Source organism: Triticum dicoccoides, chromosome 7A, assembly GCF_002162155.2.
Source record: "Triticum dicoccoides isolate Atlit2015 ecotype Zavitan chromosome 7A, WEW_v2.0, whole genome shotgun sequence".
In the NCBI taxonomy this organism is placed as follows: domain Eukaryota; kingdom Viridiplantae; phylum Streptophyta; class Magnoliopsida; order Poales; family Poaceae; genus Triticum; species Triticum dicoccoides.
In genome coordinates this window covers 157,234,500-157,244,900 of record NC_041392.1, presented here as the reverse complement: position 1 = coordinate 157,244,900, position 10,401 = coordinate 157,234,500, and positions in this window count along the sequence as shown.

Genomic DNA, 10,401 nt, shown 5'->3' with positions numbered 1-10,401 from the left:
AGTGATGAGCAAACCTCACACTTGGGGGCTTAGCTGCAGCCCAATGCTCGCCTAAGTTTCAAAAATCCTACCGAGTGATGAGCAAACCTCACACTCGGGGGCTTAGCTGCAGCCCAGTGCTCGCCTAAGTTTCAGAAATCCTCCCGAGTGATGAGCAAACCTCACACTTGGAGGCTTAGCTGCAGCCCAATGCTCGCCTAAGTTTCAAAAATCCTACCGAGTGATGAGCAAACCTCACACTCGGGGGCTTAGCTGCAGCCCAGTGCTCGCCTAAGTTTCAAAAATCCTACCGAGTGATGAGCAAACCTCACACCCGGGGGCTTAGCTGCAGTCTAGTACTCGCCTAAGTTGAAAAACATCCCTATCCGCAAGGTTGACGAGGTGCAGGTCGACTGCAATCCTCTCCATGGAACTGCACTACAAGTACAATGTCCGCTCCATCCCTATCCGCAAGGATGACGAGGTGCAGGTCGACTGCAATCCTCTCCACGGAGTTGCGCCACAAGTACAATGTCCTCTCCATCCCTATCTGCAAGGACGACGAGGCGCAGGTCGACTGGGATATCTCCCTCAGAGTTGCATCTCAAAAAATATTCGGAGTGATTATTAAGTTCCACTTGAAGGCAAACGCAAGCACATGCAGAAGATAAACCAAGATCGGATAAAGTCTCAAGAGTTTCAGGACGAAGATAAAAGTACTCGGGCGTCAGGCCCGAAGGAGTTTAACGATTATAAGAACCACTCGGCATTCCAAGGCAAATTTAAAGCAAGTTTAAGTATCAAGTTTGTTCACTAGGCAGGAGGAGGGCTTGCAGGCTCGACGAACTCGTCCAAATCAATCCCGTCAGCGATCCGAGTGGCAGCAGCAATGAAAGTCTCCATGAAGGACTGGAAGTCGTGCCTTTTTGTGTTGGCGACCTTGATCGCCGCCAGCTTCTCCTCTCAAGCTTCTCTATAGTGGACCCTGACCAGTGATAGAGCCACGTGAGCACCGCATCGGGCAGAGGACTTCTTCCATTCCTGCACTCGACCAGGGACCTCATTAAGTCGAGCCATCAGAGACTCAAGATCATTCTGAAGCGTTGCCCTTGGCCAGAGCGATGAGTCGATGTGTGAAACTGCAACCTTCAGACGGGCAAGATAACTTGCAACACTGGCGACACAGGATTCCAGTCGAAGCACATTCATGGCAGCCTCGTCGCCGACTGGAGAAAGGATAGGGTCCAAGCCCGTCTCGACCCATCCAGTCTCCTCTTCAAAGTTTTGGCAGAATTCTGCAGAGTCAAGGAGTTAATGAGTCGACTGGTCGGGTCTAACTTGCAAACAGTAAAACAGTCGGGTAAAAAAGGGGTACCTTCGAGCATAAGAAAGAGTTTCTTGGCGAGAGCTTTCATATAAGCCTCCAAATCGTTCCTCCTGCGAGTCATGCTTTCCAGCTGGTCGTTCAGAGCCACTTTATCTTTTTCAGACGAGTCACCTCTCGATTGGATTCAGTGAGAGACGACTTCAGCTTGTTGATTTCTTCCTCCAGCGCTCCGACCGAAGCCAGTTTCTGGTCAGCAAGGGCAGTCTTCTCCTGAGCCTCCTTCTGCGCAGCTGCAAGGTCCGAGTCCTTCTTCTCCAGGGCCAGCCTCATTTTCTCTGCAAAATACACATTTAGATCAAATAGAAGAATGAAGAGATAACTTGAAGGATGGTCAAGATAAGTAGTCGACAAGTCGTTACCTTCCGTACCAGCGACTTCATCTTGAGCCTTCTTCAAGTTCTGCTGAGCCAACTCCAGGTCAAGGTTGAGTTGCCTTTGCTTTTCCTCAAATTTAGCAAACTTGGAGATAAGCGAACAAGATTTCTACAATGAGTAAGAGACATATCAATCGACAAGATCAAAGATTATCTACTTCCGAGTGAACAAAACTTCAAGACTACTTAGAACCCAACCGACTGCCAGCACTCGATTATGGTCTCGGGGACTACACCCAGTGGGTGCACTTAGCGTGCCCCCACTAGTTTGGATTCCACTTGGCTGGTCCGCCCAGGCCGAGTACAAAAAAAGAGAAGGGAGAGGAAGAAGTACTCAGACCCCAACCGACTGCCAGCAGTCGACTGTGGTCACGGGGACTACACCCAATGGGTGCACTTAGCATGCCCCCACTGGTTCAGATTCCACTCGGCCGGTCCGCCCAGGCCGAGTAAAAAAAGGGAAGTGCTCAAACCTCAACCGACTGCCAGCAGTCGACTGCGGTCTCGGGGACTACACCCAGTGGGTGCACTTGGCGTGCCCCCACTGGTTCGGATTCCACTCGACTGCACCCAGTGGGTGTAAAATCTTGAAGTGCAAGACAATGAAAGATTGCAGGAAGGAAAATATTCGGGTAGCATATCCTAAAAGAACAAGTTCAGTCGGAAGTTGACTTACCTGGACATTGGCTCGAAGAGCCGCGCTGGCATCATAAGCAGCCTGACTGCTTTCGTGCACCGCATTCACCCGCTCCATCATTATGCTAGCCTGACGAATAGCCTCCGCAGCGGCGTCCGACTGGCTTTATGGAACATGATGAGTGGCAAAGAAGGGGACGGATGGTCCAGACGCAGCGGCTTGGAGATCCGAGGCATGAAGTTGGATGATTGAAACAAGCTCTAGAGCAGTTGACGATGCAGGACGCGCACTCGACATAGGGTCAGCAAAGGTTACAGAAACCCTACTCGCATCTTCGATCCGTTGAACTACCCGCTCCGCCGCCGGCTCCGACTAGGATGTCTTACTAGCTGTTGCCTTCTTCCTCCTAGGCCTCAGAGGCACGTCCTCGTCATCATCCGGAAGCTCGATGACATTGGGAGGGGCTGCAAAGAAATCAGCCGACCCTAGATGAGTCACCAGAATTTAATCGACCGAGCAGTCGAGAACAAGATCACGAGGATTGTACCCGGGTTGGAGGTGACTGCATCTTACATGTCCTCATCTTCATACTGGCGGGTGGAGGTCCCAGAAGTAGCAGCACTACAAAGTTCAAAATTCAGTCGGTCATGTTTGATGAAATGAGTCGACTCAAATCCAGATTCATACTAAAACAAGAAATCAAGCCCAACTAATACCCGGAAGCAATGGGGATGGCCACTTTGATCTTCGGCAAGGTTTTTGGCGGTTTGGATGACATAGCTTTCGGTTGCTTCGACGCCTTTTCAGTCGGCGCTGGAGAAGACGTCTGAGGGTGCTTCGATGACTGTCCAGTTTGCACGGTCGCTTTTCTGCGGGTGCTTGCTGGATCGTGAGAAAGCTTGGATCATCTTTCCCTACGAGGAGGAGAGTCGACCTCTTCTTCATCACTCGGGTTGTCGCTATCCTCGTCCTCTTCATCGTCCGAGTGCCACTCGCCACTTTCACATCCACTCGCTTCTCCTTCTGGATCCTGCTCCTGCTTCGCGTTGGGCATCGAGTACATCTCAGTCAGGGCCTAGAAGACAACAACCAAGATAGGAGTCAGTCAGATGACAGCAAACAGCTACTTGATAAATCAAGAAGACACCTGACCATTTGGAGTCATACCTTGTCGGTTTCATACGAGTTGTTGAGTGGAGGAATCCTCTGAGATCCCCTGGGGTTGTCCTTGTTGCCAGTAATACTCTTCAGCCATCCTTCCAACGTAGCATCGTCGACTTCCTCTGGATGGATACGAGTGGTGTCGTCGGTGCCTGAATACATCGACATCGGATGGTCACGAGCTTGAAGTGGTTGGATGCGTCGCCTGAGGAAGACCTCCAATAGATCCATACCGGTTACCCCATCACAGACAAGCTGAACTACTCGCTCAACCAGCACTTTCACTTGCACCTTCTCCTCTGGGATCACTTTCAAAGCAGAGGGCTTCTCCACTCGGGCCATGGAAAGGGAGGAAGTCCAGTCAACTGACCCGGAGTCGGCTGGTCCTTGCAGTAGAACTAGGTCGACTGCCACCCTCGGACTGACTCAAGAAGGATCATGGCTGGGAAAGTACTTTTACTCCTCATCTGAATCCCAAGACCCCTGCACATCTGAATCACTTGCGTCCTCTTGTCACTCGGGTTGGCTTTCTTGACTGATTGAGAACGGCACGTGAATATGTGTTTGAAGAGGCCCCAGTGCGGCCGACAGCCCAGGAAGCTCTCACACATGGACACAAAAGCAGCAAGATACACGATAGTGTTCGGGGTAAAGTGGTGGAGTTGTGCCCCAAAGAAGTTAAAGAAACCTCGAAAGAAAGGGTGGGGAGGCAAGGAAAACCCGTGGTCGACGTGAGTAGCAAGGAGAACGCGCTCACCCTCCTGTGGCTACGGCTCGGTCTCGTTCCCCGGGAGTCACGCTGATTCGTGGGGGATCAGTCCCCCCTCGACCAGGTCGTCGATGTCGTCCTGACGGATCATTGAGCGAATCCAGTCACCCTGGATCCAGCCCGGCGGTAGGCCGGCCCTCAAGGAAGATCCACCCGGCCGGACTTCTTCCCCTTCGCCTTCGCCGTTGCCATCTTCGCATGCTCCAATGCCACCATCTTCTCCTTCCCCATCACGGCGAGCGGAGCTCGAACAGGGCGGTGGCGCTGGAGCAGGAGCAGATGCAGTGGAGAAAACTGAGAGAGAAAGAGAAGAACGAAGACGCACTGTTCGAAGAAAACCCCGGCCCGACGCTTTATATGGGGCCGCTTCCGAGTGGCTGACTTGTGTGTCCGGATGACCCAATCAAATCCCGCAACAATCGCGTGCGAGGTACGTGGCGAAAAAGGTGGCACGGTGATCGAGGCGGCCACACCTAATCCCTTCCGATTACTGCGGCCTCCCCCGTCCCGTGTGCTTCCCAAAAACCAAATCCCACGATATCCGCACGCAGCAAGGCAATCTGTCAGACAGAATATCTTCTCCATTTCAGTACTCAAGACATCATAATAAAGTTCACTCGGCAGATTCAAGAATGGATCAAGGCGACTGAAAAAGAGTCGAGATCATCATGGTTGTTCGCTTGGTCGCAATAAGTCACTCCCAGAGCACAAAAATTGAATCGGAGGAATTCTCGACTCCTCCTCCACTCAAGCCTCGAACCATTCGGGGGCTAATGATGAAGCTATGCACCTAGGGTAGGGTCATAGGCCTGACCTAGACACCCTCCCCAAGGACATCACCCTAACGCCAGAAGCATTCAAAGGGTACCATCATCCACTCGACCGGAGACATTCCACTCGGAAGAATCAATGTCACTCGACCGTCACAGAAATCACTCGACAAACAGAAGATCTAAAGTCACTCTACACAGCAACGGTCGGGTGTTTACTCATAGACTTAACAATCATTTATAGCACTTTAATACAGACGTTACCTGTAACGCTCCTTCTTTATGTACATTGAACCCCGCGTAATGGAGGGGACCTGGGGTCCTGGTGCACTCTATATAAGCCACCCCCCTCCTCCAGGACAGTGGTTCGCATCTTTTGTAAACTCACACACGCATATAATACAGTCGACCGCCTCAGGGCACCGAGACGTAGGGCTGTTACTTCCTCCGCGAAGGGTCTGAACTCGTAAACTCGTGTGTACAACTACTCCATAGCTAGGATCTTGCCTCCTCATACCTACCCCCCATTCTACTGTCAGTCTTAGATCCACGACAACGACGGCTATGATGCTTATGGAGAGGGCCAACACCGTGGCTCATCATGCATTGGAGGTGGTCGCTTGTATGCACGGTTTAGCGGTGGAGGACCGGGACGCAGATTCCAAGGACCACTGGGGAATTTCGTTGAAGGAGTAGCCGGCCCTAACAACTGGTATAACTAGGGCGGGGATCACCGTGTCTTCCGAGGCGGGAGAGGAGGGGGTCGGCGCCCACCTCCATCGCGATCTCCACCGCCTCCTATCGACGCTGATGAAGTGGCTCAAGCTGAGTTGGTCGCTGCCACGGCTGATGTGGCGTCGTCCTCCCCTGCTTTGCCTGAGGTTGCTATAGGTACAGTCCAGGCTCTTGCGGCTGTCAAAATTCTGGTGGCCGGTCCAGGGGCCGCTAAGATAGGGGACGGTAAGTCTGATAAGGGGACCGACAAGACAAATGGTGAAAAATTATCTAAATGGGCTATTAAGAAGAAAAAGTTGACATGCTATAGATGTGGCGAGCCGGGGCACTTCATGGCAGATTGCACTAAGGAGTTATGTGACTACTGCCTTAAGTCGCAACATGTGTCTGGTGAGTTTCCTCTTCTTTCGGGACCTAAATCGGTGGTCAATATATTCGGAGTTTGTTGTCAGGAGTTGATGTTCTTTGAGTCACCTGATGTGGCACCATCGACGCACGTGATGGAGGGATCTTTTCCAGGAGTAGTCAGGGTGACTAATGGGTTCATGATGGAAGCACAGATTGTGCAGCAGTTGTGTGAGTTGGCACCGGGCAATTTTCAGTGGAACCTTGTCAAGCTGGAGAACCAGACTTACAAGGTAGAGTTTCCCACTAAGGAGGATCAGCTACATACTCTTAAGTTTGCTATGTGCAGAGTCCCGAGTACTAACATCATCATGGAGTTCGATGAGTGGAAGTAGAAAGAACTAGCGGGCACACCTTTATATCAGATTTGGGTATGTTTTTCAGGTGCACCACATCGATGATATGCCTTTCACTCGTGCACATGGTGTGGCGAGGCTACTCTTCAGTGTGGCCAGTATTGAGTTCGTGCCGGATGTGGTCAAGTGGACCTATGTGGGGGTCACGTATGAGTTAGAGATTGAGATCGAGGATCCACCGCTATTCCAGGAGTCTGACGAGCAACATGATATGGACACGACTGAGGGGGTGGAGCCCTTGGGAATCAGAACGGGGGGTCTGAGGACACATCTCGGGAGTCAACCAAGGGGCCCAAGCCGCGGTCTGATAAGGCAGATAAGTGTGCCAAGGGGACCACATCATCCACGACACTGATGAATACACTATGGTTTGGTTCCTTTGGATCGTGTTTGGCCCCCAATTGATTATGGCGCAACAGAGTCGAGATGGACGAACCAGTTGAACTTGAGCTACCACCGGTGATCATTCATGATTGTGTATCACCGACCGCTCCCACACCACCTCGGGAGATCTCCGGGCCCGGGGTGGTTACGCCGCATCTTGCTGATGATGTGGCCGAAGGGACAAAGGGGCAGGAGGCCCTCGCTTGCGCCTCCCCAGCATCAGTCGCTCGGGGCACCGTCTCGGTCGGGAGAGTAGGCACACCCAGATGGTCTCCTCGGCTGCAGGTGCTACGGACATCGAGACGGCCATCATGGGAGGGGAGGGGTGCGGGCAGGAGGCCCTCACCACCCCCCTCTCTCGTGACGATCCACGACCGCTATGGGGAGGGGCGCGGGCAGGAGGCCCTCACCTCCCCATCTCCCGTGGTGTTCCCCGACCACTGTGGCGGTATGGTGTGGATTGGGGCTGGCGAGCTGGAGGCTCTGCGGTCCCTTTCTCCCTAAGTTCTGGAGGTGCTAACTCGAGCACGCCCCCTCCCCGTCTTCACCGGCCATGAGGGGTGGGCGTAATATTAGGGAGCAGACACCTCGGGAGAGGTCTACGGAGGAGATTATCGCTTTTGGTGGAATCTTGGACCCGGTGTCTACTAGCAGGCATGTCAGCAATCGGATCTAGGAGCAACCAGACGCAGACGACCTACAGTTAGAGCATGCCATGAGGGCGGCCAAGCTTCGCGATGTCGAGGCAACTACATGTATGTCATTTAATAAGAGTTGTTCAATTTTGCATTTCTCTAAACATGAAATTATCGATAAGGCCCATAACTTAGGAGTTTCACTTCGGTCGAATGAGAAGGAAGTTGCAAAATCTGTTAATGACCTTTTAGACTTAGAAGCGAAGAGGGCATCTGAAATTATTCGTAACGTCGCGGCCGTTAGACCTATGAATGAGGACGATATGTAAAAGTTAGGGATATCATCCCTTGAAAGTCTATGTAATGATCTCATGCCTACTACGGAGGCCGAAGATGGAATAGAAGGGTCAGAGATTGAGGACAATGTAGAACCTTTAGCAATGGAAAGTATTGTCTCGAGTCATTCCGGTAATAAGGATACAAACGGCGAGGGGGATAAGCCCAAGCGATCTTGGAAAAGGAAGGTGTATCCTACTTCGGTTGTTCTTAGAAGTGCTAGGGTTAAGCTTAATAAAAATTCCATGATGATCTATGAAAGGAATATTTTGGAATATCAGAGGTCTAGATGACTTGGCTAAAAGAAGGTTCCTAGCAGAGACATCGATAGAGCAAAAACTAGATTTTATTGCACTGCTCGAAACAGGAAGAGATAATTTCACCTCACAGTTCCTTGGAACTTTGTTTGACGAAATTGACTTTGATTGGCACTATCTACCTCCTAGAGGAAGATCCAGTGGGATATTGCTGGGGGTTAGGTGCGAAACGCTAGAGGTGATTAAGTGGTTCGGGGGGACTTTGCGGTCATGTTTCGGGTGAGATCGAAGTTGGATGGTTTCCGTTGGTCTCTAGTAGCTGTGTATGGAGCAGCCCGACCCGAACTTAAACCCGATTTCCTAGCTAACCTGGTGCAGATTTGTGGGGATGAAACACTTCCAATCCTAGTCGGAGGGGATTTCAATATTATTAGGAGAGATGAGAAGAAGAACGACAACTTTGATGGACGTTGGTCCCTAATGTTTAACATGATTATCGAGAGTCTTAGTCTGAGGGAGATGGAACTCACAGGTAGGCAGTTCACATGGGCCAATGCGTTGCCCAATCCAACTTATCAGAAGTTGGATAGGGTGCTCGCTAGTGTGAAATGGGAACATAAATACCCATTGGTCTCAGTGCATGTGATGCAGAGGGCGATCTCAGACCACACACCATTGCTAGTAGACTCGGGAGACGCAATGCATATTGGTAACAAGAACACTTTCTCTTTAGAATTGAGTTGGTTCAAGAAAGAGAATTTCATGGCCATCGTAGCTCGACAATGGGCGAAGCCTGTTAGTGAACGATCAAGTGTAGAGAGATGGCAAAACAATATTAGAAATTTAAGACATTTTTTACGGGGTTGGGCCAGAAACGAGAGTGGGATTTATAAATAAGAAAAAGAAAGACTCACCCAATTAATAGATGCTTTGGACCTAAAAGCAAAAGTGAACCTACTCGGTGTGGCAGAACAGGACACGAAATCCGAAGCTGCACAATGCCTACACGCTCTTCTTAGAGAAGAAGAGCTCAAATGGGCATTACATGCTAAGGTTCTCAAGGTTGTCCAAGGGGATGCAAATACACAATTCTTTCACATGATTGCGAATGGTAAGCATAGGAAGAAGAAAGCAATCCAGCTTGAACAGGACAAAGGGGCCATGGTGGGTCATGAGAATCTCAAATCATATATCTCCAACTACTATAAACAACTATTCGGGCCTCCGACAGAGAGCACGGTTTTCCTGAATGAGTCTGTTATTGGATATATCCCTCAACTTCGGTCAGAGGAGAATGATATTCTATATGCACCATTTACTAAGAAGAGGTCCTCGATGCAATATCATAAATGAAACCGAATAAAGCACCGGGACCAGATGGGTTCCCTGCGGAATTCTATAGGAAATGTTGGCATATTATTAAGGATAATCTTATGCCGATGTTTCACGATTTTTTAACGGTCACGTAGAACTCTTTCATCTTAAATTTGTTATGATTACGTTGTTGCCAAAAGAAAGAAGAAGAAGTTCGGATTGAGCAGTTCAGGCCAATATGTCTTCTCAACGTGAGTTTCAAAATATTCACGAAAGTGGATACTAATAGTCTGACACGGATCTCCCATTCGGTGGTGCAACCGAGTCAGTCAACTTTCATGCCTGGGAGACACATCCTAGAAGGGGTCGTTGTCCTTCATGAAACGCTACATGAAATTCATTCGAAGAAACTAGATGGGGTTATCTTCAAACTGGATTTCGAGAAGGCATATGATAAAGTTAAGTGGCCTTTTCTTCAGCAGGCAATGCGCTTTAAAGGTTTTAATGAGGCATGGCAGAACCAAGTGGGTTCTCTAGTCCAAAAAAGGTAGTGTCGGAATTAAGGTTAATGATGATATCGATCACTATTTTTAGACTCATAAGGGCTTGAGAAAGGGGGATTCGATGTCTCCTCTCTTATTTAATATAGTGGCGGATATGTTGATCGTTCTAGGGCCAAGGAGAATGGCCAAGTTGATGGACTTGTTCCTCATCTAGTCCATGGGGGAGTTTCCATTTTACAGTATGCTGACGACGCTATTCTTTTCATGGAAGATGACATTGCAAAAGCTCGGAATATGAAACTAATACTTTGTCTCTTTGGACAATTGTCAGGATTAAAAATCAACTTTCACAAAAGCGAATTGTTCTGCTTTGGTAAAGCCAAAGAGGAGCAAGACACA